The 24,309-nt window shown below is 38.0% G+C and overlaps 1 protein-coding gene and 1 long non-coding RNA gene across 2 annotated transcripts in view; one reads left to right on the plus strand and one right to left on the minus strand.

Annotated features, from left to right (window-relative positions):
* LOC144309457 (outer dynein arm-docking complex subunit 2-like) overlaps nt 1-12,791 on the plus strand; it is a 271,308-nt gene extending 258,517 nt beyond the window's left edge. Inside the window, exons 24-27 of the transcript XR_013375451.1 lie at nt 5,772-6,057; nt 6,767-6,879; nt 10,442-10,636; nt 12,644-12,791. The gene's annotated coding sequence lies outside the window, so the exon portion shown is untranslated. The remainder of the gene's footprint in view (nt 1-5,771; nt 6,058-6,766; nt 6,880-10,441; nt 10,637-12,643) is intronic.
* The window catches only part of LOC144309462 (uncharacterized), a 186,917-nt gene that overhangs the window by 152,317 nt on the left and 10,291 nt on the right, over nt 1-24,309 (minus strand). The gene's annotated exons all lie outside the window — the stretch shown is intronic.

Below are 24,309 nucleotides of genomic sequence, written 5' to 3' on the forward strand. Positions count from 1 at the left end.
TCACTTATATTCAGATGTGAGAGAACACTTTGGTAGGGCTGCCTTCAGCAACAAAATAACATATCAAGTATATATAAATTCACTACAGCAAAGAAAATAATGGAAAAGATCATAGAAAGAGAAAAGGTGAGCAATCATTGCTCATAGAAAGCACAACCCAAGGACTAGTAGAAAATCCTGTAAAAACAGAAAAATGGAATGCTATAAGCAACATCAAAGACCATCATTAGATTTTAAAAATTAGATACTAGAATCATGAAAACAGTGACTTCAAAAATGACACTATCATTACAAAACAAGCAATAGCACTAAAAGAGAATTCTGGTATAACACTAAATAAAAAAAGATATACAGGGTCACCTGGGTGGCTCAGTCTGTTAAGTATATGACTCTTGATTTTGGCTCAGGATATGATCTCAGGGTTCTGGAAGCGAGCCTAACACAGGGCTCTGTGCTCAGCATGGAGTCTGTTTGTCCCTTTCCCTCTGCTCCTTCCCTCCGCTCAAGCTCTTTCTCTCACTCTCTCTCAAAAAAAAAAAAAGATATAAAAATATATGTATGATTACAAATATTTAACAGAATTACAAGAAAATACCAGGTCTGATACAAGCCATTATTTTGAGGTGTTTGGTCAATGGATCTTTTTTCCTTCTTTTCACATTTTTGCATTTTCCACGTTTTCTATAGTATGCATATGTTATTTTTATAATGTATATATTAAAAGATAATGGATTCTAAATACCATAGTTGTGGACATGCTTGTGTGGAGGTCAAGTTCTATGTGCATAGTAAGTAGCAGCAACAGACTTGTAGTCTAAATGGCAGGTTGGATGGACAACACGAAGGTTTATTATCCTTCCTCCCAAAAGCTCATTGAAATTTCCAAAGAGTAAAAGGAATAAATCCATTAAGTGCTAGAAATCAAGGACGAGTATCACCAGTAAAACAGGTATCGGGAAGGGTTTCTGTAGTATACAAAGCAAATGAGGTCCCCTTTATGAAGAAACCAGCACCAAGTGCTCATAAGTGAGTCCAAGCACTAACAGGAGAAAATTGCCAGAGAAGTGTGTTACCATCTTCCCAACAAGAACTCTCTCAGCCACCTTGGGTAGAGTCAGGATATCCATGGAGCCAAAGGGAATCATGCACTGAGAGGGAGGGATGCCTACTTAAAACTTTGCAAAAGTACTAGGCTAGAGTTCCACAGAAACTGTCACATTTTTAGCAGAATAAAGTCTGAAAAACTGTTCCCTAAATAAATCAGAGGGACTGTAACTGTGGGATCCTTGTGAAACGAGAAGCTAAATATGATTATTAGAGAGAAAAAAAGGCAGTGGTTGAAAACACCACACTCTTAAGAAAGACAAATTTTCAAATTAAAAGATATCCCTGGAGCCAAAAAAGGCTAAGCAAGGACAGCAAAAAGAGAGAGAGCAAGAGAGACAGCTAGACATGGTTTATTTTTCAGAGAATAGAAAAAGAGGAAAGGCTTCCCAAATCATTTTATGAGGTTAACATATCTTTAATACCACAACCTGACAAGACAATAGAAGAATAAAGAAGAAATGCATCTCACCTTTGAACACAGGTGCAACATCAAATAAGCAATGTACAAAAAATAATAATACAGAATGACAATAAAGATTTATCCCACTACTAATAAGGTGCTTCAGCATTAGAAAAATCTAAGAATATAATCCAACACATTAAAAGAGAAAAAAGTTCCATTTGCTTCTATAATTGAAATGATTTTTGATAAAATTCAAGTGTACACAATCTTTAAAAACCTAGCAAACCAAGAATGGAAGGTAAAAAAAAATAATCAATTGTCTCATCAGCCACCCTCATTTCTTCTCTTGTGAAAGAGCTGCCGCACTTACTTTTCTCTGATGGTTTTGAAATATATCCACAAATTTTTTGATACTTGTTTCTGTAAGAGACAGAACCTAATGGTGACTCACTTCTAATGAATAGAATAAAGTAGAAGTGACAGTGCATGACTTGGGGTACTAGGTCGCTAAAGGCAGTGCAGCTTACTACTCACTCCCTCGCAATGCTTGCCCTCCGGGAAGTTAGCTGCCAAGCATGAGCAGCCCAGATGTGGAGAGGCTCAGATGGCATGGACCTGACACCCCACCAACATCCAGCAAGGAGCCGACACCCCAGCCAAAGCCAACCAGGAACTGAGCTCCCCTCACCCCCAACAGCCATGTTACTGAGTCATTCTGAATGCAGATACTCCAGTCATAGTCAAGCCTTCAGATTACTGCCACTCAGTCTGACAACTTTTTTTTATAAATTTCTTTTTTATTGGTGTTCAATTTGCCAACATATAGAATAACACCCCGTGCTCATCCCATCAAGTGCCCCCCTCAGTGCCCGTCACCCAGTCACCCCCATCCCCCCCGCCCTCCTCCCCTTCCACCACCCCTAGTTCATTTCCCAGAGTTAGGAGTCTCTCATGTTCTGTCTCCCTCCCTGATATTTCCCACTAATTTTTTCTCCTTTCCCCATTTATTCCCTTTCACTATTTTTTATATTCCCCAAATGAATGAGACCATATAATGTTTGTCCTTCTCCGATTGACTTATTTCACCCAGCATAATAGCCTCCAGTTCCATCCATGTGGAAGCAAATGGTGGGTATTTGTCGTTTCTAATGGCTGAGGAATATTCCATTGGATACATAAACCACATCTTCTTTATCCATTCATCTTTCGTTGGACACCGAGGCTCCTTCCACAGTTTGGCTATTGTGGACATTGCTGCTAGAAACATCGGGGTGCAGGTGTCCCGGCGTTTCATTGCATCTGTATCTTTGGGTAAATCCCCAGCAGTGCAATTGCTGGGTCGTAGGGCAGGTCTATTTTTAACTCTTTGAGGAACCTCCACACAGTTTTCCAGAGTGGCTGCTCCAGTTCCCATTCCCACCAACAGTGTAAGAGGGTTTCCTTTTCTCCGCATCCTCTCCAACATTTGTGGTTTCCTGCCTTGTTAATTTTCCCCATTCTCACTGGTGTGAGGTGGGATCTCATTGTGGTTTTGATTTGTATTTCCCTGATGGCCAGTGATGTGGAGCATTTTCTCATGTGCTTGCTGACAACTTCTTTGTAACCTCATTAAAGACCTTCAACTGGCACCACCACCCTGCTAAGCCACTCCCAGATTCCAACTCTCACAAACTGTGTGATATAATAAATGTTTGTTCTTTAAAGCTGCTAAATTCAGGGGGTAATTTGTTTTCTAGCAATACAGAACTAAAGCAATCAATTTTACAAGAAGGGTAGGCTTCTTCCCAGCCCAGAGGGCAAGTCTTCACTGAAGCAAGATAATCATGGCAATCTCATTGTCTATGACTACATTTTGCATAGTGAGACATTAGCGTTAAATATGCTAGAGAGGGCTGCAAAGGTTTCCTCACTCTGAGAATGTCACACATATTACCATTTCTGCCTCAAAAAGTTGTTATCTGGGGGTGACCATATGGCTCAGTCATTAAGTGGCTGCCTTGGCCTCATGTCACTATCCTGGGGTGCTGGGATCGAACCCCACATCGGGCTCAGTGGAGGGCCTGCTGTTCCCTCTCCCTTTGCTGTTCTCCCTACTTGTACTCTCTGGTTCTCCTTCTGTGTCAAATAAATACATAAAATCTTAAAATAAATAAATAAATAAATAAATAAATAAATAAATAAATAAATAAATAAAAATTGTCTGAATATGACACCTAGAACTGTGGCAGCAATTTCGAGATCATGAGAAAAGGCAGGAATTCCTACATATGTGTAGGAACACAGTGTGAACAATGAAGTGCAAAGATAAAGGAACCCAGGCCCCTGATAGATTTGTGAGGTTATCAAGCCCTGGAGTTCCCTGAAACCCTGAAGTTCTTAAGGGGTGGGGCGGGGGGAGGGTAACAAATGTCTTTAATGCTTAAGCCCCACCTAATTAGGCTTTCTATCACTTGCAGCTGAGAACACCCTAACTGGAAAGAAAACTCTTGTATTTGTCAGTTGGCTTTGCCAAAACAAATACTATAAACTGGGTGACAAACAATGGAAATCCATTTCTCTGAGAAGTCTGAGATCAGGGTGTGAAGCATGTTGAGAATGTAATGAGAATCCTCCTCATAGTTTGCAGATGCCTGCCTTTTCACACTGTCCCCACACAGCAGAGAGAAGAGGAGGGGGATGAAAGAGGGATGGAGAGAGTTCATGCTCTTCCTTTTCTTATAAGGACACTCATCTCATCATGGGAACTTCACACTTATAACCACTTCTAAACCTAATTACCCCCCAAGGGCTCTACTTCCAAATACCATTACTTTGGAGGTTAGGAATATAAATGTCCTTTTTTTAAATGAATTCTATGATTGCATAAAAATTCAAAGGAATTTGGAAGAAAATTTATCTATTTTTTAAAAGATTTTATTTATTTATTTGTGAGAGACACAGAGAGAGAGGCAGAGACACAGGCAGAGGGAGAAGCAGGCTCCCTTTGGGGAGCCTGATGTGGGACTCAATCCCAGGACCCTGGGATCATGACCTGAGCCAAAGACAGATGCTCAACCACTGAGCCACCCAGCCATCCCAAAATTTATCTATTTTTGATGCATTTATAAGCTAGTAAAATTCTTGGAAAATAATCAGATAGCTTCTATGAATATTTTAAAAGCACAAAGGCCAATCAAATATATCATTTCTAGGAATCTTTCCTATAGAGAATTTTCTAAGTGAGTAAAAAAGTATTTCTACATAGTTGTTTTTCAACATTGTTTATAATATAAATTTAATTAGAAGTAACCTAAATGCCCAATCGATAAAGGGATGATTAAATAAATTCTAGTACATACAATTCTGTGTAATTGTTTAGAAGAATGAATTATATTACATAAACTCACATGGGAAGAGCATCAATGAAAACTAGAGGGAGAAAAGCTTGTTAAAGTCCATTTATATATGGAGGTATGTGTAATGTCTGGGAGAATATACACCAAAGTGTTAAACTGTTATCAGAGAGATTGAACATTTTTTATGTACCTCTAAATAACTTGAAATATTTCAACAAAAATGTTGTTTTTTTAAAAAGAAAACCTGATTGAAGTATAATTAATATAGTGTTATATTAGTTTCAGGTGCACAATATAATGATTCAGCAGTTTTATACATTTCTCATCACTCTTCATGATAAGTCTATATTCTTAATCCCCTTTATCTATTTCACCATTCCCCTCCCCAAAAAACCTCACCTCTGGCAACTACCAGTTTGTCCTCTGTATTTGTTAAAACAGAATAATTTTCCTGATTTTAAAAGAATTTTAAAATAAAAATAATGCAATGTATCTATCCAAAATTAATTACTCAAGTTAAGGATATGTACAGTGGTCTACATAAGACATAGCTATATCTAATTTCAGAGTTATGTATTAGTAATATTTTTGTCAGGTATCCCTGCTCAATGTAATTTTTAAAGGAAATCTACTGTAAAAACTGCACTGAAAATAAGATCCATACCTCCACTCCTTCCATAATTGCAGCCACTCTCTTTTTCCATTACCACCCCCACAACACAAATAATTGGATTAGCATCCCCAAAAAAAGGAGCTAAGGAGAATGTAGAAAAGGTAAAGATGGAAACGAAGTGGTCTCACCTATGATCATGGGAAAAGCAATCAATCAACCAATAATAAAGATAACTGTGCGAGTCTTAATTTTGACCAAAAATCCATGAATTTTTTTGATAGGAATTTGATTTGAAGTATTATTTTTCTCACAGTGGTTCCAGAACAGAGTTTGCCCTGGCTAAACAGCTGCTCTCTTTATCCCTCGGGCTACCAATGACAAAGAAGCCTGGACACAAGGGCTTGCTGAGAGCCTCCAAACCAGAATGACCTCCCCAGGACCCTGAATCTGCAAGAGCAACCTTTCTAAGTTTCACCTCCTGAAACTGAATGACTTTGCATCATTCCCTGAAAGAGACCCCACATTTGTGGGATAACCATTCTTCTCTGATTCCAAACTGCTTCCAGAGCAAATGTGCCCCAACATGTCATATGAAGGAGGTGAGTACCCTTACCCAAGAGATGGTCAGTAAATTAAGAAGTGGGCAGGTTTTTGAGAGCTTTCAGAAATGAAGTTTTCTAAAGTGAGAAAATTGGCTCTAGATGGCTGGAGGTGGAGGACTTAACCTCCTTTCCTTGTTAGTTTTTCCTTTCCTTCTTTTTACCACGTTAGTATCCCCACAACACTCCTTGAGGAAGTAATGCTCATAAACAAGACATTCTTGTTATCAGCCTACCTGTGTGTAAGCAACCTGTGTAGTCACTATAGTTCCCTCTAGACAGACTGGGAGGTGCTTGAGCTGCTCTAGCCTTTCCTCTCCGCTCACCTAAAGGAGGTAAAGACTGAAGGAAGCCACAGCTCCCTTCATGGAGTGACTGACCACAGGGTTCTGTATGGCCCACCTTAGGAACAGTTTGTGCAAATCCCCAAGGAGCTTTCAAGTTTTTTCTAAATATAAAAAAGTTTGTTAACAGTGAGACACATAAAAAATAAATCAGGGGTGGGGGGCGGTTCACCCCTCCATGATGTGATTAATGTCTGAAGCTACTCAAATTATGGTCTAGTGAGGAAAACTTCAACAAAAAAATGTCTCTTGAATATTAAAAGATTCTATTTGTTTTGTAATCTGCATTTTTATTCCCCAAGGGCCTCTCATTCCTGGTCTAATTCTGCAAGATTCTATCTTTTTTTTTTTTTTTTTTTTTTTAGGCTGCACATTTTGACATTTTGATGTTAGTATCAGCCTTATTGATGAATAGTCCCAAGTTTGGAAGTATTTTGAAAGCTGCCCTTGTCTGCCGCAGTAGGGATGCGCAAACCTGGTACGTCAATCCTTTGATGGTGAAAATCTCTGACAGGGTTTGGACATTCACAGTTCTGCTTATATTATTCTGCCAAATTGCATCATCTGAATTCAGCAGTTTAGCTTTTTCCTTTCTATCTTTCTTCTTAGAAAACTTTTTTCTTTCTTTTAATCTCTTTATGCCCTTAGAGCAAATTTTAATAGTCACCTAACCAAAAGAGAAGATACTTAAAACTAATAAAAGAGGCAGAAAGACAGATAGTAGAAAATGGGTTTAATCAGAACTCTCTAAGGCAAAGTTTCTAAAACTTGATAAATCCATGGAGATCTTTAAAAAAAATTGAACTCTATTGTTAACTCAAAATGTTTTCTAACTTAATGACATGAGCGATGTATAAACATAAAATGAGGTATGAATTCTTTATACTTATATTCCTTATGTGAATTTTATTAGTCAACTAATACTGATTGCATAAATGAAAGCACCAAAGATCTCTGTTGCTTGCACATTAAATTTATTTTTTTTTATTTTTTTTTTATTCACAGCTGGGTTTGGCTGATGTCAGGTAGACTAGGTAAAGACTAGCCCCAGGTTACAAGTAGAATCAGTTCTCCTCAAGTCTTCATTTTGAGATCAGAGGCTACACGGAGTATGGGGTTTTTGTTGTTGTTATTGTTTGGGTTTTTTGGCTCTTTGAGTTTTGTTTAGGTTTTTTTTAATGATGTATTACTGGACTAAAGAGGCAATGCCAAACCATGCACACATATTTAAAGCCTCATCATGTTTATTAACATTCCAGCCAGGTCCAGCTTCAATGGGGCAAGGAAATATCTTAGTTTACTCTAGTCGAGGTACTGCAAAGTCCCAAGGCAAAGAGCATGGATGAATAGATCTATAAGAGGAAGTATATGAAGAATTGAGAATGACAGCTGCTTAATCCACCACAGTCTCCTTCAAATAATAATTATTCACTTTGCTCCCTTTTGCAACATACTCCCCCCACCCCTGCCTCTCAAGACATTTTAATTAAAAAGTCTCATCCAGTCATAGCATGGGGTTCAAAGTTCAGGATCTGTGCTTTACCCTGGGGCCAGATGTGGCTCTTCCCAATCTAGATATTTACAAGCCAAAACAAAACCAAGGAATCTGTCACCCTCTGCCAACATACAATCATAAAACAGGGACAAGATTTAGCAGTAAACTCTCCTATCTGAAAAAAGGGAAGATTGGAAGGCATATGGGGTCAACTGGTCCACAGACACTCTGAAACAGGGATATATCAGCCAGTTTCTCCACTAGGGTAGGGAACAGTCCTTTATTCGGGCCCTGGCTCTGCTCCCTGGGACAAAGGGCCCAGTCCATTGTTCTCCACAGCCCTGCTCTGCCTCCGGTGTGATTTTTCTTTCCACCCTTTGGGGCCACATCTGAAATAGTATTGCCGAACATGAGCAGTTCTCTCACCCACTTGCTACCCTTAGAAAGTTGGGATCCCAGAGCTTTTTGATCCATCTCAAAGTCAACCTCTTCATCTAGCATGGCAGCACTTTTGCAAACATGGCTCTTGAAAACCTGTTGGATTTTTGATGCCGTTAATTACAGCCACTCCATGTGCCAAAATCCACACTGTAGTTTTTGTGAGGCCTGTCTCTCTCTAGACTTAATTACAAGTACTTTGAGTTCATAATCACTTTTCTCAAAAGTCATTTTGTCCAGGTGAAGGTATCTACTGCCAGACATTGCCTTAAGGTCGGTCTTAATGAGGTTGTGCCTGGATTTTGTCATTTCTGTGAGGCTATTTTTTAGTAGGTCTTTCAAATACAAGGTGTTTTTAAATTTTATCTCTTACTGAATGGAAAGGAGAAACAATTTTATTTATCAACCCTACAGCTTCTGGAATTTCTAGGTTCTCTACATCCCCTCTCAATTTTGCCTGCAAAGTGGCCAGTTTTTCTGAGCTCATCACTTTCTTGTTGTACCTTTTTGAATGCAGCAAATTACAGTCTGTTCACATTATCAAGATTCTGATTGAGAACCTTTCTGTCTGCCACAGGTTCATTAAGTACTTTTTTTTTGCCTTTGGGCCACTGAAAGCAACGGTTTTGCCAGTGTTTTGCTGCCACATAAACAGCTTGCCTCTTTTCCAGCTTCCTACGGCATTCTGCCTTCTCTAGTGAGGGGTGCTGCGAAGTCACAAGACATAAGCTTGGCTTGTAGAACAGAGAATGCTGGGATAGAGAGAGATGAAAAATTGGGAAGAATGATATAAATCATTCTGATATACCGCCCTGATATAAATCAACACATTTTGTAAATTTGTTTAAATACTCACAAAAACAACAAACCTCAAGGAAATAGCATTAACAATGTGATGACTTTTTTTTTTTTTTGGTTTATATCAAATCACAGCTCAAATGTTAATACTGCTTCTAGGCGTGTTCTTTAGAATATGACTTTACCACCATATGCCGGGTGATGACTCAAATCTCAGCCCAATTCTGAATTTTAGCTCTTACAAAGTCATCATTTATTTCATACAGTATGAGATATTTTGGCCTTCACTTGGCTTACACATGTCATTTACAGATCAAGTCTGACTGCATGCCTTTCTCACTAGTCTACCTCAATTACAGTAGCATACAGTAGCATACAGTCATATGACTCTTTGGTTAGAATTATTTGATTATAAGATAATCTTCCTGATGATCTAGAACATGCCCCTGTGTTCCTGTCAGTGCCAGCCAATTGTTAGTAATGCGTTGGCCCAGGAATGCCCGAGGCCAATCACCTGGGTCCATATTATTTATGCCAAGGTCCCATAGACATTTTCGCTGACCAGAGTCAATGGTGGTGGCTGTACCAGCCTTTGTGTTTTTACATTTGCAAGATGCACCTCAGTGCCAAAGATAAGGGAGCACTGGAGGTCCTGGAGGGTACACAGCACATCCAAGGGCCATATAGTGAGGTCATGGGTAGAGAGAGAGGGAAGAAGTGTGGATCTGGGGCTTTGACTTTATTGGCATCCAAGTGTGGTTCCCTAGGGTTTCTTGGGTTCACTCTTTATTGGAGAATTTACAGCATCCCAAGCAGGAATTGGGGTGCAAGAAAGAAAAATTGGGTTGACTCAAGCAATCATCTATCTAGGTGACACAGGGCTTTCTGAAAAGGGACCTTCACAGGTGAGGGCAGCCTAACTCCTTAGCACAGTTGTTTAGCTAGTAGCTGTGTCATACAGCTGGCAGTATGTTTATTTGAGATGGACTTATTTGAAATGAATACCTCAGCAATCAAAAGCTTGATGTCAGGCACCTACATTACAATCAAAAAGGTTAATGTCAGGCACTCACACTATATCGTGTTAAACATTTTCATGCTATTTTTGGTATGAAAACACAAGCATTTTTCAATCTCAGCACTCACATATGAGTGAGAATATGGTCTATAGATCCCCAAGCCGAGAACACTGATCTGAAGGGTTATGGGGGGATTTTAAATAACATGACATTCTTTAAAGAGCTTAACCCAATACTGAGTAAATGCTCAGTAATTTTCAGTTTCCTTCTCTTCCCTTTTCACTTTATAGATTAGACTTTCATAGTCCACAGTGAGCATTAATTTGTTCAGCGCTGTCTTCAGGTGGAACATCTGCATAAATCTAGCTTTGTGAATATTTTTAAACTGAGAGATTTTCCATCTGTTTTGGAGTTATAGCAGTCCACATTATCCTCACTTGAGCTCTTAATGATATATGTGTGATGGAAACAAGACGTCTTAACGTGTAAGTATTCACTGCCTCCCCAGTCCTGTCTGTGCAGATTCTACCCTTCCCCCACCACCTTAAGCAAGTCTTTCTTTGCCAGTCTAGTTCTTGGTGTTTTTGTAATGCAAAATTAGAAGACAGGGAGAGCAACTGGGCCAGAGCTGCAGTCAAGTAAGGGAAAGGATATTTGCTTTCTGGGTCAGCCCTGGGTTCTTTCTTGTGGAGAATCCAGGTAATGAGCAAAGCAGAAATGAAACCATAAAAAGAAGCTCAATTCTAAATTGATCTAAATAAGAAAGAGATAAGGTGGGGGCAGGAGGAAGAAGACAGAAAAGCCATAAAAGGTGGGTGTCAGGGGAATTGGGGGATTTTGAGAAGACTGCAAAAAACACGGAGTACGAAAGAAGTGTGGAAGACAGATAATATTTTTTAAAGTATTGTTGTGGGTTATGGCACAGATCTCCCTAACAGTTCTTGAGAAATGCACATAAAATATTAAAATGTCTTTTAATTTCTGTTGGGCTACTGGAGTATATATTTCTTCAAATGGAATGCTATGCTAAAATTGATTCATCTGAGCCCTGTACACACATATACACACTTTATATTTGGATCATATACAATCCTTCCTAACTAAACAGCCAGGATCCGGTTACATATTCTCTTTGAACTCAGCCTGGGGCTCTATCTGATCTTTTGCCCACCCCAACCTGGGCAACCATCTCCTTCCAGACTGTAAGAGAGAGAAATAATCTTCTATTATATTTGAACCAATGATTTATGGAAGTATCTGTTATTGCAGCTTAGCCTATACCACAATCAATACATTTAGAATATGTTGCTTTCAGTTTAAGGAATTATTAATTAATAAATAATGTAACTTTTATATACCACTTTCCATATTATGCAAATAATATGATGTTCAGTCCAAAAGTTCAGTCATCAGAGAAGTGCCATTCACTGGCATGAGAATTCATCTCTTCCTGTATAATTATGTTGTGATTGATTAAAATAAAGTTCAGATTTACAAAACTAGAATAGTGAGCCAGCTGATAGCTGTACATTCTTATAGCATTTATTCACTTATTTAGTAAAATTTTTGAATGGTTTCCAGTGTCCAGTCCAGCACAAAAAGAACTTGGAAGTTATCTCTCCTATCCACATAAAAATAGCTGAATCAACAACAATTCTGGGATCCATTAGAGAACTGAGGTCATAGGGCAAACCCCTGCCTCAAAAATTATAGAGACAGATAGGTGAATCCCACGCAGGAAAAACCTTCTAGAGACCCATTTATGGCATAGGAAACCTAAATTGTAATTGACAAATTGCTGGAGGCTCTGTGCAAATTTGAGAATTAAAAACTCCAGAGTGGGATCCAGCCTTGGGAAGGTGGAATGAGTTTTATCTCCAAAAGCCCTACCAGGTTCTCATAGAAAAGATCAGAGGAAACTCTCCACTGTGTCTGGCAAAGAACCATAGGAAATATAAGAAATATTGAATTCTTACTATGTAATGTACCAGGCAATGTATTTGTTGGAGTTACAGTGATGTTAAACAAAAGCTCTCTCTTTGTGGAGCTTTTTTTTTTTTTTTTAAATATTTATTTGAGTGAGAGAATGAGCAAATGAGGGGAGGGGAGGGAATCTCAAGCAGATTCTGTGCTGAGTACAGAGCCTGATACAGGACTTGATCTCATGACCTGAGCTAAAACCAAGAGTCAGATGCTCAATTTATTGAACCACCCAGGTGCACCTCTCTTTGTGGGGCTTACGTGCTAGTGAAGAAATAGGACAATAAACAATAGAATTTCAATCAGTGATAAGTGGTATGAAGAAAATAAGGTAAAGCGAGGGCTAGAAAGTGATCAGGGAGGAAAGTACAGCTATTTCAGATAAGGTGGTCAGGGAAGATCTCCCTAAGAGGTGGCATCTGAGCTGAGGTGTGAATGGATTAGAAGCTTGCTTTGTAAATGCAGATAGATCCATATTCAGTCCATTAACATTCTTCCTTCTGACCTTCTAGACATTCATGGACACCATGGATCCCAGAGAGAAGCTGACAGAAACAGTCTGACCTCCAATGTATCAGTGAGGTCAACTGCTTGATCTCTGGTGCCTAAGATTATTGCAGGGAAATGTTTGATGAGGAAAAGAAAGTAATCAAATTCCTGGATGAGTTATGCAATAGGTCTGTTCCCCCCAAAACCTGTCAATCTTTCAAATAAACCCTTCTGAATTTTGTGATCTATTTGTTGAGATTGCTTTTCATGAGCTGATTAATTATAGTATATTATGATAATGTTCTTCATTAGGTAGAATGTTCTGTGATTGATTAATATAGCTCCCATTTATTTGATTAATATAACTTTATTTCTATTGCTAGTCAAATATACTATTTTCAAGTGGTTAGATATAGTATCTGTAGTAATTTTTATTTCAGAAATTGGGACCCCTTGTGCCTATTTTAACATCATTTCTACCCCACTCCTATCCTCCATTTATCTATAAAGTAATACTCATTTATCACACAGTTTTTTATATTTTTAAAACCAGAGGAGGGGGTACTTGAAAAGCCGAGAGTAATGGTTTACAAACTGTGCACCCGGAAGTAGCGATGTAGATTTGCCTTGGGAGGCAAGTAGAAAGCAGAGAGAAAAGGAGAGGCAAAGAGGCTGGCATTGGAAGAATGAGAGGTGGAGACTGCAGGACTTCAGGCCCACATTTGTCAAGAGAGCCAGGCTATGCTGCAATGGCATACGATCTCAATGGTATCCTATCATGAATGTTTATTTCTCTCCCCACAAACACCAGCATAAGGCAAAAGACCTCTTCCATCTAGTAAGCGTAGGGTCCAGCTGTCATCATAGTGTGATGCTATTATGTATCAATACACAGACTCCACTGTCTGTAATGGGAAGAAAGGAATGGAGGATCCACAGGGGTTTTAGGGCCGGAAAGCCATCACATGGTCTCAAGCTAACTTTAAGGGAATCTGGAAGACCTAAGCAACCACCTGGAATACACAGAAAGCCCAAAATATTTCTGCCAACAAGCCCTACCGCCACTTTGAGGAGGGTAGCTATTTATTTATTTACTTATGTATAATGTTTCCAAGGGATATTTTACCTGAAGAATGCATTTTCTAGCTAAAAAAAAAAAAAAAATAATATATATATATATATATATATATATATATATATATATATATATACATATAAAGGCACCGATCCAAAAATAAAGTGATTATTTCAAGGGGCGCCTGGGTGTCTCAGTCAGTTAAGTGTCTGGCTTTGGCCCAGGTCATGATCTCACACTGGGCTCCCCGCTTCTCCTTCTGCCTCTGCCCCTCCCCACTCCCACTTGTGCTTACTCTCTCCTTCTCAAATAAATAAAATCTTTAAATAACACGATTATTTCAAATCTAAGATTGCCTCATTCTGGTATGTTTCTGAGAATATCAAACTTTTATGGTTTGACCAAGATCAGGAAGACTGTTGATAGATTGATATACTGACTTGTCAGAATTGACAAAAAAGAACATCATCCCATGTAGATGTTGAGCTTCTATTCTAGAACAATAGTCCTAGGACAGGGTATAAAGTATTGGTGACCACCATTCATTCCACCCCTTTTCTAGTTGGCCTTCTCAGGTCATAGAGACTAGAAACTTAAGATCTACATTTTCCAGACTGCCTTGCAGCTTGAATTCTGAATGTGATCTAGGCTTGACAAATCAGATGTACTCTGCGGGAGACTTGGCATTTGGAAGTACGATAGAGGCCTTGCCTCTGCAGTTTTGATATGTCTTCTGGTAGGCCTCCTCACAGAGACATTTGAGGTTTTCCATGCTGCCCTCAGCTGTTCCAGTGGAGTGGGGCAGAGGGAGAGAGGAAATCTAAGCAGACTCCACGCTCAGGATGGAGCCACAGGCTGGGCTCAATCTCACAGCCCTGAGATCAGGACCTGAGACAAAATCAAGAGTCCCATGTATAACTGACTGAGCCACCCAGGCACCCCAATCTAAATGTTAGCTTGAATTACAAAATATAAAAATGTATTTGGTTTATGGTATTTGCAATACTGCATTTCCACATGTGAACTTTCTTTGTATAAAGTAATTTCATATATTCATGTTATGAAAACTTGGGACACCTGGGTAGCTCAGCAGTTGAACGTCTGCCTTGGGCTCAGGTCACGGTTCTGGGATCCTGGGATCGAGTCCCCCTTTAGGCTCCCTGCAAGGAACCTGCTTCTCTCTCTGTCTATGTCTCTGCCTCTCTCTCTCTCTGTCATGAACAAATAAAATCATTTAAAAAAAAAAAGAAAAAGAAAAAATAAGTAGAGAAAAATAATTTCATCAAAGGGGAGTAAAATAAGTCTAAATCTAGTTATAAAGTGTGAATTAAAAATTCATAACTAAAGCAATCAGCAATTACAGGATAAGTCACCATTGTATATAGTATTCATATTTATATCGCAGTCTAGTCACTATGTTACAGAAATAGCTTTCTTATTTTGTTTTTACAAATATTTCTCTATACCAATAATACCCTTAAAATAGTTTTTCCATCTCTATCTATGTCCACTGCTTTCTGTAAAGACTGTATCTAACTGGGTACTATTTGTCTTTCTAGGTTAAGAAGAAAAGTCTGAAGTAAGCTATAACTAAGTTCTTTGCAACCTTGCTCTTCAACGTGTGGTTAAAAAAAAACACAAAGCAAATAAACAAAAAAAAGCAAAAATAGACCCATAAATACAGAATAAGCAAACTGGTGGATGCCAGAGGGCAAGGCAGTGGGGGGAGGGGCAAATGGGTGAAGGGGAGTGGGAGGTATATAGGTTTCCAGTTACAGAATGAATAAATCACAGGTATGAAAGTTACAGCATAGGGAATGTAGTCAGCGGTGTTGTAACAGTGTTGTATGGTGACAGATGGTAGTTATCCTTGTGGTGAACATAGGATAATGTACAGAGTTGCTGAATCACTATGTTGTACATTTAAAACTTATGTAACATTGTGTGTCAACTATACTTCAATTAAGCAAGCAAGCAAGACTATGGTCCTTGAACCATCAGCATCACCTAGGAGCTATTAGGAATGCAGAACATACCCAAATGTATGCATTAGGGATTTGGAGCAGAGCACAGATGTAATCAAAAGTTTAAAAGTACAAACTTTGAAGAAAAGTTAAAAGCTTCTAGAATTAAAATACTTAAAGGAAATTGAAAAAATAATCTTCTAACCTTTGTCAGAGAATGGTTTCTGGCTATTCACACTCTCTAGCATCAACCAGAAAAGTAATTAGTTCCATATAAAGGATGAGAGTTTCAGGCGAGGCATAAAATTAATAATGGAACATCTCTTTATTTGAGGGTCTTTAAAAATATATTGGGTAGAATCCCATCATGATCTAATTGTGGCCTTGACTAGATGTGGAAAGATAGATTATATAACTCTTTAAGGTCTTTTCTAACTAAACAGTCAATGAATGGTCTCTGTATAAATAAAATTCCATCGTGAAAATCAACTCAAGTACCTCGTACCTTCCGCCATGCTATTTTCCAAGCTTTGGCTGGAATATTCAGAAATACTGGCAGCTATATTACCTCTTCTGAAGAAAAAATAGGGAGTACAATTCTTGATCCTTTTCATACTGGCAGTTTTAAAGACTTTTAGTGCATTCCTCATACTTACTTGAATTCATATTCTTATGTACTTAATAAGTTATTTTCCTGCCAGTTTGACATATTAACTCATGTCTGAATTAAAGGCCTTATTAAATGTCTGAGTCAAGAACAGGAAGACTGATCAGAGATCTGTTGCTGAATCCCATGTGGTTTCTATCTGGTAACTTTAGGGTGGCCAACCATCCCTTTTTGCCTGGGACTGGAGTGTTTACCCAGACACGAGACTTTCAGTGCTGAAGTCAAGACATTCAGTAACATTACAATTCAATAATACATCTTTCTGTGAATGCATGCATGTATGCATGCTTATATATACCCGCTCACACACGTTTGTCATTTTCATGTTCTTCTTGGTTTACCGCTGCGCCACCCAGGGATCCCTGACTTCACTTTAGAAGACAGAATAACAAGCAAATAAATATATACCTCTTTCCAATGTATGTGCTATGTGATGAGCTGCACCACTAAGCCAGTAGTCAGCTGTTTATCAACTCATTTTTTTAAAATGGGTAAGAAAAAATCTGAAGTTCCATATCTGCATTGTGAAATAAAAAAGAAAAATTCTCTAAATAGAGACATCTTATCTTGCCTATGGTACAAGAGAACAGTTAGTGAAATGGTGCCTCCCTTTCAGCCTTGTAAATCCATTTTTCCAAGAGTAAATTCATTTTCATCTTGTGAGGCTGACAGACTGAACTTCACACACTGCAACCGGGGAAGGGCATACTCTGAGCCAGGTGGCTCGTCATGTGTAATGAAAGGGATTTTCACCATCTTGTCAATCTCATTTTTTCAAAATATTCATAAAATTGTAGAATTGGCTGTATCTGTTTCTCTTAAGTAGCACTTCAGTGTAAAACAACTGATACTGAATTACTCAACTTAAAACTTTTTAGACCAGAAATGTTTCAAGGATATAGGAACATTGATTGAATCAGTGAAAATCCATGAATAGAGAATGATACTGAAAAAAGAAGCCCTCCTCACCAGATGTCACCATTTGAGGCAGTTATTAAGTAAGTTTTTTCCTTTGAAAACATGTATCTAATGGGGAATATTAAACATTTATTTTGCTGCCCCAGTTAGACTATATTACAGAGTAACCAAACCAAAACAAAACAAAACAACACCACTTGATGAAAGAAAGTGTTATTTCATAGAAAAGTATTACCTACTAAGAGAAAAGGAAGGATTGAATTAGATTTTAATCATTGTTGATCCCTAATGAAATTATTGACCTAGGCAAGGGTTGTCAAGTAGTGTTAAAAAGCATTAAGTGCATGTTTTATGGGGAATCTAACTGTTATAAAGTGCCAAAGCAATACTAAAGATTTCTTTCTAGTCACAGGAGAAAAACATAAGTGTACGTTCACAAAGCGACCAGATTTTCAACACCCGAATCCAGTGCTCAAATTTAGCCCCCTGAATGGTGGAGCCATCAAACATTATGTCTCCTGATGTGACACACAAAAAAACACAAACTGTCACCTGTGGCATATTCTAGCCAAAATGTTTAACATAACCTGAGCAGAAGTTTATTTTTTTATTTTTTTATTTTTTTTTTTGAGCAGAAGTTTAAACCAAACTTTCAGCATAAGAAAATAGTGTGGATGGGGGAAGTTCAATGATAGCACCAGAAGACGCCCAGACAAAACCAAGACGAATCATTCTGTTGGGGTCCTTGGTCGGATCTGTTCAACAAGTCAGTGTACAATGGAGGAAAAAATTAAGGATGATGCTAGAATATAAGAAAACCAAGAGCCATAAAAGCTAGATTCAACACGTAGGACCTACTAGCTCTAAATGGTATTATGAAGATAATTGAGAAAATCTGATTCAAGATAGACTATTAGATAAGATTAAAATTTTGACTCACAAAGGGAAAGATCATTAGAAAACCAAGATACAAAACAACTTGCTTTGCAATCATTTCATTTTTTATAAAAATACATCCATATATAAAAAAGTATCTGAAAGCAAATCAAAAAGATATTAAAGATAATCTCCAATGGTGGGAATATAGTGCTTTTCTTTTCTTAATTTTTGCTTATCTTATTTTCTAGCTTTCTCAAGGTAGCAGTGTTTGTAACAATAAGATTGTGTGTGTGTGTGTGTGTGTGGTTTAAAAACTATAAGAATTAAACACTGAGGGTGGGAGTGCCCATGATTTAATGCCCTTAGAATTTTAGATCTCTCTGGTACCTCACACTGATTACTGCAATAATTTTCAATGACTTTAAACAGAGAACTCTTAATCTTCGGTAAGGACTATTGGTGAAGATTTGCTCATCTCCTTTTGTTTATTGCTAATAATATACTTCTGAACATAAGAAAGTGATTCTGTTTTAAAGGAAGAAAGGAATTAAAAACAGAAGAACAATGAAAGGAAATCTGTGAAGAGGGTATTGGGCAAGGACAGAAGTGAGGAAAGAGATAGGAAGCACATGATACCTATTTTGAAGTATGATGATACACACGTGAATGAAGTCTCTGCAGCCCGTACCTCTCCACCTAGCTATCTTCAAATCATCCCTTTGGGAAACTTTCTGTCTTTCCAAGTCTCTGCACGCTGTTTTAGCCCTAAAAACAATCTCAACGTGCTATATTAACTACCTACCCACTTACCTCTTTCTGTCTAGACTGAGGGCAAGGGACAGATTTTTGAAACCACTGTATCTCAAGAATCAAGCACAATGCCTGGAATAGAATGGATGCTAAAGTATTGACTCAATCAGAGGAAGCCCTCCAAGAAAACATAAACTAATATTTATAATGGGGCAAGAAATTGCCCCAGCCACTAATATTGCATCTCTATATGTCACAGAAATTAAAGAAACACATTCTGAAGTAAATGAGATCCAAAACAACCGGGGAAATCCTGCCAAGAAGGCTGTAGTCAAAAAAAAAAAAAAAAAAAGAAGGCTGTAGTCTTCAGGAAATCAATGCTCCACAAGATCAGCTGACAAGATCAGCTATTTTAGCCTCTGCTCTATTTGCAGATTTAAGATTGCAGAGGGCACCTTCCACAGGAGATTGGTCGGTTTCCTGAGTGTGTAGCATTCAGCCCCCCAGGCACCCTCTAGTACCTCCTCCATCTTACTGGGAAGTCAGAGTTGAGTCATAATCGTAGGTCCAGGGCCAGGCCTGCATTTTAAATCCCCAGATCCACAAATGAAATCCCTAACATGCCAGACTCCTGGCTCCATTATTTAGTAGCTATATGACCTTGAACTCAGATTCCTCATCCAGAAAAACCTGATTCTAGGACTGTGCCAGGACATTGTGTAAGAAATGAAGTGATTCATATAAAACCCTGGACAGTGCCTGGCACCTAAGTGTTCCATAATTATGAGCTCTTGCTATTGTTACTATTCTCCCTCACAGTAAAGAATTCCACTACGCACCCAATTATCCCAGAGGCCTCCATACCCTTCCCACAGTGAATTGGCAATGTCAGCAATTAGCATCCATGACTGCTCTTTTTTTATGGGATACAAATGAAAGCAGTGGACATAAAACACAGGTCTCCCAATATCTAGCTTATGCTCACTTCTTGGCAGCCTCATCATTTTCACCATTTCCTTTACAACTCTGAAACTTCAGCTTTAAAAGCCATGGTCATTTGTTTATCTTCTTGAGGATATGACTTTCAATGGGAATCTACCTTAGCTGTTATTTAAGAACAAAAAGCATAAAACACTCTTCATCTGCCCCCTTCAGGTAAAGATGACATTTAACAATAATTGAGAAAGTAACTGCTTTCCAAAAGACACTCATGATTTACAAGTGTACCCACCATTGTGTGATTTTGCTCCTTAAAATGACTTGTATTGCCTATTGAAACTCCAATCACACTTTAAAAACTTGAAAACAGAAATTTTCACATCTTTTTAAAAATTTCTCAAAGAGTTTAAGCGAATTATTAAAGTCAGTTGTTGAAAATAAAAATGCAACATGTGATTAATTTATAAGAACTGATTGATATCAAGGAAGACTTGTAAGCATAATTTTTTTAAAAAGATTTTATTTATTTATTCATGAGAGACACAGAGAGAGACAGAGACACAAGCAAAGGGAGAAGCAAGCTCCATGCAGGAAGCCTGATGTAGGACTCGATCCTGGGACTCCAGGATCACACCCTAGGCCAGTGCTAAACCGCTGAGCCACCCAGGGATCCCCAAAGACTTGTAAGCATAATTTTAAGCAAACTCTTCTTTTAATTGTGGGTGGGCCGAAAACAAATGGTAAATGTGGTCTGAAATTGACCTATTCTGTGTGAATCTGTCTTGTCTTGAAGTATCTTTTTTTGAGATGACATGAAAAACAAGTCTCTAATTAACCTGAACTTGAGCCCCAACTTTTAAATTATTATTAAGCCAAGATTTTTTTAATTATGAAGCAATTCAAATTATAAAACTTTCACTAAAACCTGTTGATCATATTAATATATATTTACTTATTAACAATTATATTTTGCTGGAAGCAAAAAATATTTTTGTTTCACTGAGAGAAAAAGATATTTTAAAAATATTACTTACCTTTGCCTTTAAAAAAATTTTTTTTTGTGTTTTAGAATTAACATGATATAATAGGACAATAGTGCACATAGACTATTTACAAATACATGATTATATATTAGAGACGTCTGCCCAAAATATTTTTTACTAATCAGGGTGTATAATTTAAAAAGCTTAAGCGCCACTGCCCTAAATCAATTTTTTCCCTAAGTATGATTTGAGAAACATCTGTGTTAGCATTGCCATAGGGCCTAAGCCCAGGAAACCTGACTTTCAGCATGTATAGTTGGGATCTGGAATGTGCATTTTTAACAAGTACCCCTGCTTAAGGCAGTTCACAAGCTACATGTTGAAAAACATGGTGTTGAAGGAAATAAAAAGCATTTTGTGGAGCTCATGATTGCCTGTGAATAAGGCTGGTAAGTGGTAGTAGCCATATGCAGTGCCCATAATCAGCTGTCTCCTCATTCATCTTAAGGGAAATAATTTGCAAAGCTGACTTCGCGGGATCCCTGGGTGGCGCAGCGGTTTGGCGCCTGCCTTTGGCCCAGGGCGCGATCCTGGAGACCCGGGATCGGATCCCACGTCGGGCTCCCGGTGCATGGAGCCTGCTCCTCCCTCTGCCTGTGTCTCTGCCTCTCTCTCTCTCTCTCTGTGACTATCATGAATAAATAAATAAAATCTTTAAAAAAAAAAAAAAAAACAGAAAAGCTGACTTCGCTCGAGTGTATAATCCCCTGACCCTCAGTGAAAATATTGTTTCCTAAGAACGGCTCTGTAATAATTGCCCCTCTTAAAAATGTATGTTGCCCTGTTAAAAATGACACTCCTTTCTGTCACTTCAGGTGTTGTCACATGCATTAATCATTGTAGGCTCATCAGAGGATAAACTCATGGGAATTATTCAGTAAGTGTGATTTCATTTTGATTCATCAGAGAACCCAAGTTTAATAAATTTTTTAGAAGTCAGTTAATCAGTACGTAAATAAATGCAAAAAATTTAAAAGCACTCGAAACAACCAGTATCACCCTTAGACCCAGGCAAGGGGCCACTGTCCTGAACCTTTCTTTGAAAGTACCTACATCACACACATGTGTGCAGGTAACTATATTAAAGAGCACACAGTGCCTCTGTTGTATAGGACTTAGCACTCATTAGAATGACTTTAAACCAAAAAATCTGCTGTTGTGACCAATACCATTCAGGGCCCATAGGAATTCTTCTACACATTGTTTGTTGTATAACCTGAGGATAAAAGGTAATCACTTCCAAATATTGGAAAGGTTTTGGTTATCCTGCTAAGAACATTAGAGGTGAGCATTTCTTTCAAGAGCAGAGAGAAAAGATAAGTTAATCAACTCAGCAAATCCTCTGAATGCAATCTAGCCTTGCTTCATATAGTATTTGTTTTCCAGAAGTGCCTGGCATCACTTTCTTGCTTCTCCAATACAAGATATTCAATGTTTAGCAAATCTTTGCAGTGGTTGCACCTGGCAGTGACAGAACATTTTGCAATATTAAACAATTTATAACACTTAAAGATTGATAAGTGTGTAGATCTAGACTGTCATTCATGAAATCAGATATCAATACTTTACACTGACAACCAGCTATGCCTTGAACACTAGCATGAACAGATAATTTTATTTATATGGAATATTCTAAATTAATTTTCCAAAATATTAAATAAAATTTCAGCTTTATTTAAAACCCTATATTCATTAATTATTAATTTTTCTTTTCTATTTGAATGTTACATATAATGTTTTAGAATGAAATAGCACTTCATAACAATATATATTAAAAATATATAAACTATATTAAAATAACTTTAAACCTAAAATTTTCTATATTTGCTTTAATGTACATTCTTGATGAAAATATATTCACTTATTTCATATATTCAATATATCTTGGACACTTTTAGTAGAATTACTTTTTATTTGAATTCCTTCAGAACACAAGTTATGAGAGCATATCGATCATAATAACACAGTGATCTTTACTGAAATGAAGACAAGGAAAATAAATTTAACTAAATAAATACATAATAAATTACAAATTGTGTCTCTTTCATTTTATTACTCATTTAACATTGCTAGTCCAACAACAAAACATCCAGACATGTGCAGTAACAATTAAACCAACTTGTCTTCAATATTTTTCAAAGAAAAATCATAACTTTAAATAGTTTTTGATTTTTCATCATGATAGTATAGTTGTCAAGGTAGAGGGATGTGACATATTTTATTTAACAGTGTTTTTAGCTTGATTTGTAACTTTTAAATATTTAGACATATGGTGTGTAGGCGTCCATTTGTACTTTTGCCTTGGACTACACGAATATTAGAGGGAGGCCTAGAAGCTATCCCAAACAAAAACAAGACAAAACAAAACAAGACAAGACAAAACAGCAAGAAATTCATGAAGTTGTAGGAGCCACTATCATCTCTTTAGGCCTCTCAGTCAAACGACTGGTTTTCACCCCACTTGGGATATGCCACTTACAATCATGCTGTGTCTATTCCTATAACAGAGCAACATTTCCAGATCGCTGGGGGTGTTCCAAAGTATGTTGTTTTTCATTGCTGAACCACTTCACCGCCTGGTAGGAAGGATGTTCTCCAGATTGAGAGAACCCACAGAAGAGTCAGCAGTTATTAGCTTTTGAGTGTGAACACACACATGAAATTTAACAGGAAGTACAGCCTTTTGCAATGATGTCGGAGCTGTGGGAAGTCAGCACATTCTGGGTGACACTGAGAGTCTATCTGCTCCCCACCAAGGTCACATACAGAAAGGAAAGCAAACACACTGGTGTCAAATTTCCTGCTGCTGCATGAGGAGCCAAAAGGTGTGCAACCACGTATTTAGCTGTGCCTACAATGATGCAGTCAAGTAACGTTCTTTCTCTCTACCCTTCCAGCGTACCTTCAGAGAGGCGGTTAGTCAGAATTAGGTGATTCAGCAAATGAGCTCTGGCACCTGCCTGACGGCATTCAAATCCTAACTCCACCAGTGATCAACCCGTGACTTAGGGCAATTCTAGGCCTAGGCGTCCTCTTCTACAAAATGGGCACTAATAGGTGCTTACCCCAAAGGATGGCTGTGAGAATGACATGAGTTAAGTGCCTACGATGGTACATGGGCATGTAGTAAGTGCCATGTGCATATGATGTAAATTTTTTTATTCCATAACTATGTCCCCATTTATAAGAGTCCAGAAGAGCAGCATTAGGACATTCTGTCTTGAGCTGACCGCTACTGCAGGTCCAAGAAAAAAAAAACTGTGATATTTGGATATTACAGGGCTTCTCTTATCCTAGACTTTGGGCTATTTAAATTGCACAATTCATTGGCATAAACACCTTTTTTCCTTTTCCCTTTCTTGTATAGCCCACACTCCCTTCTAAAACAGGATTTGTAGTAGCTGACAACATCAAAGCACACTTAGCAAAGATCAATGAATATCAAAACAAACAG

The sequence above is a fragment of the Canis aureus genome, unplaced genomic scaffold (genome assembly GCF_053574225.1).
Source record: "Canis aureus isolate CA01 unplaced genomic scaffold, VMU_Caureus_v.1.0 NW_027326411.1_RagTag, whole genome shotgun sequence".
NCBI classification, from domain to species: domain Eukaryota; kingdom Metazoa; phylum Chordata; class Mammalia; order Carnivora; family Canidae; genus Canis; species Canis aureus.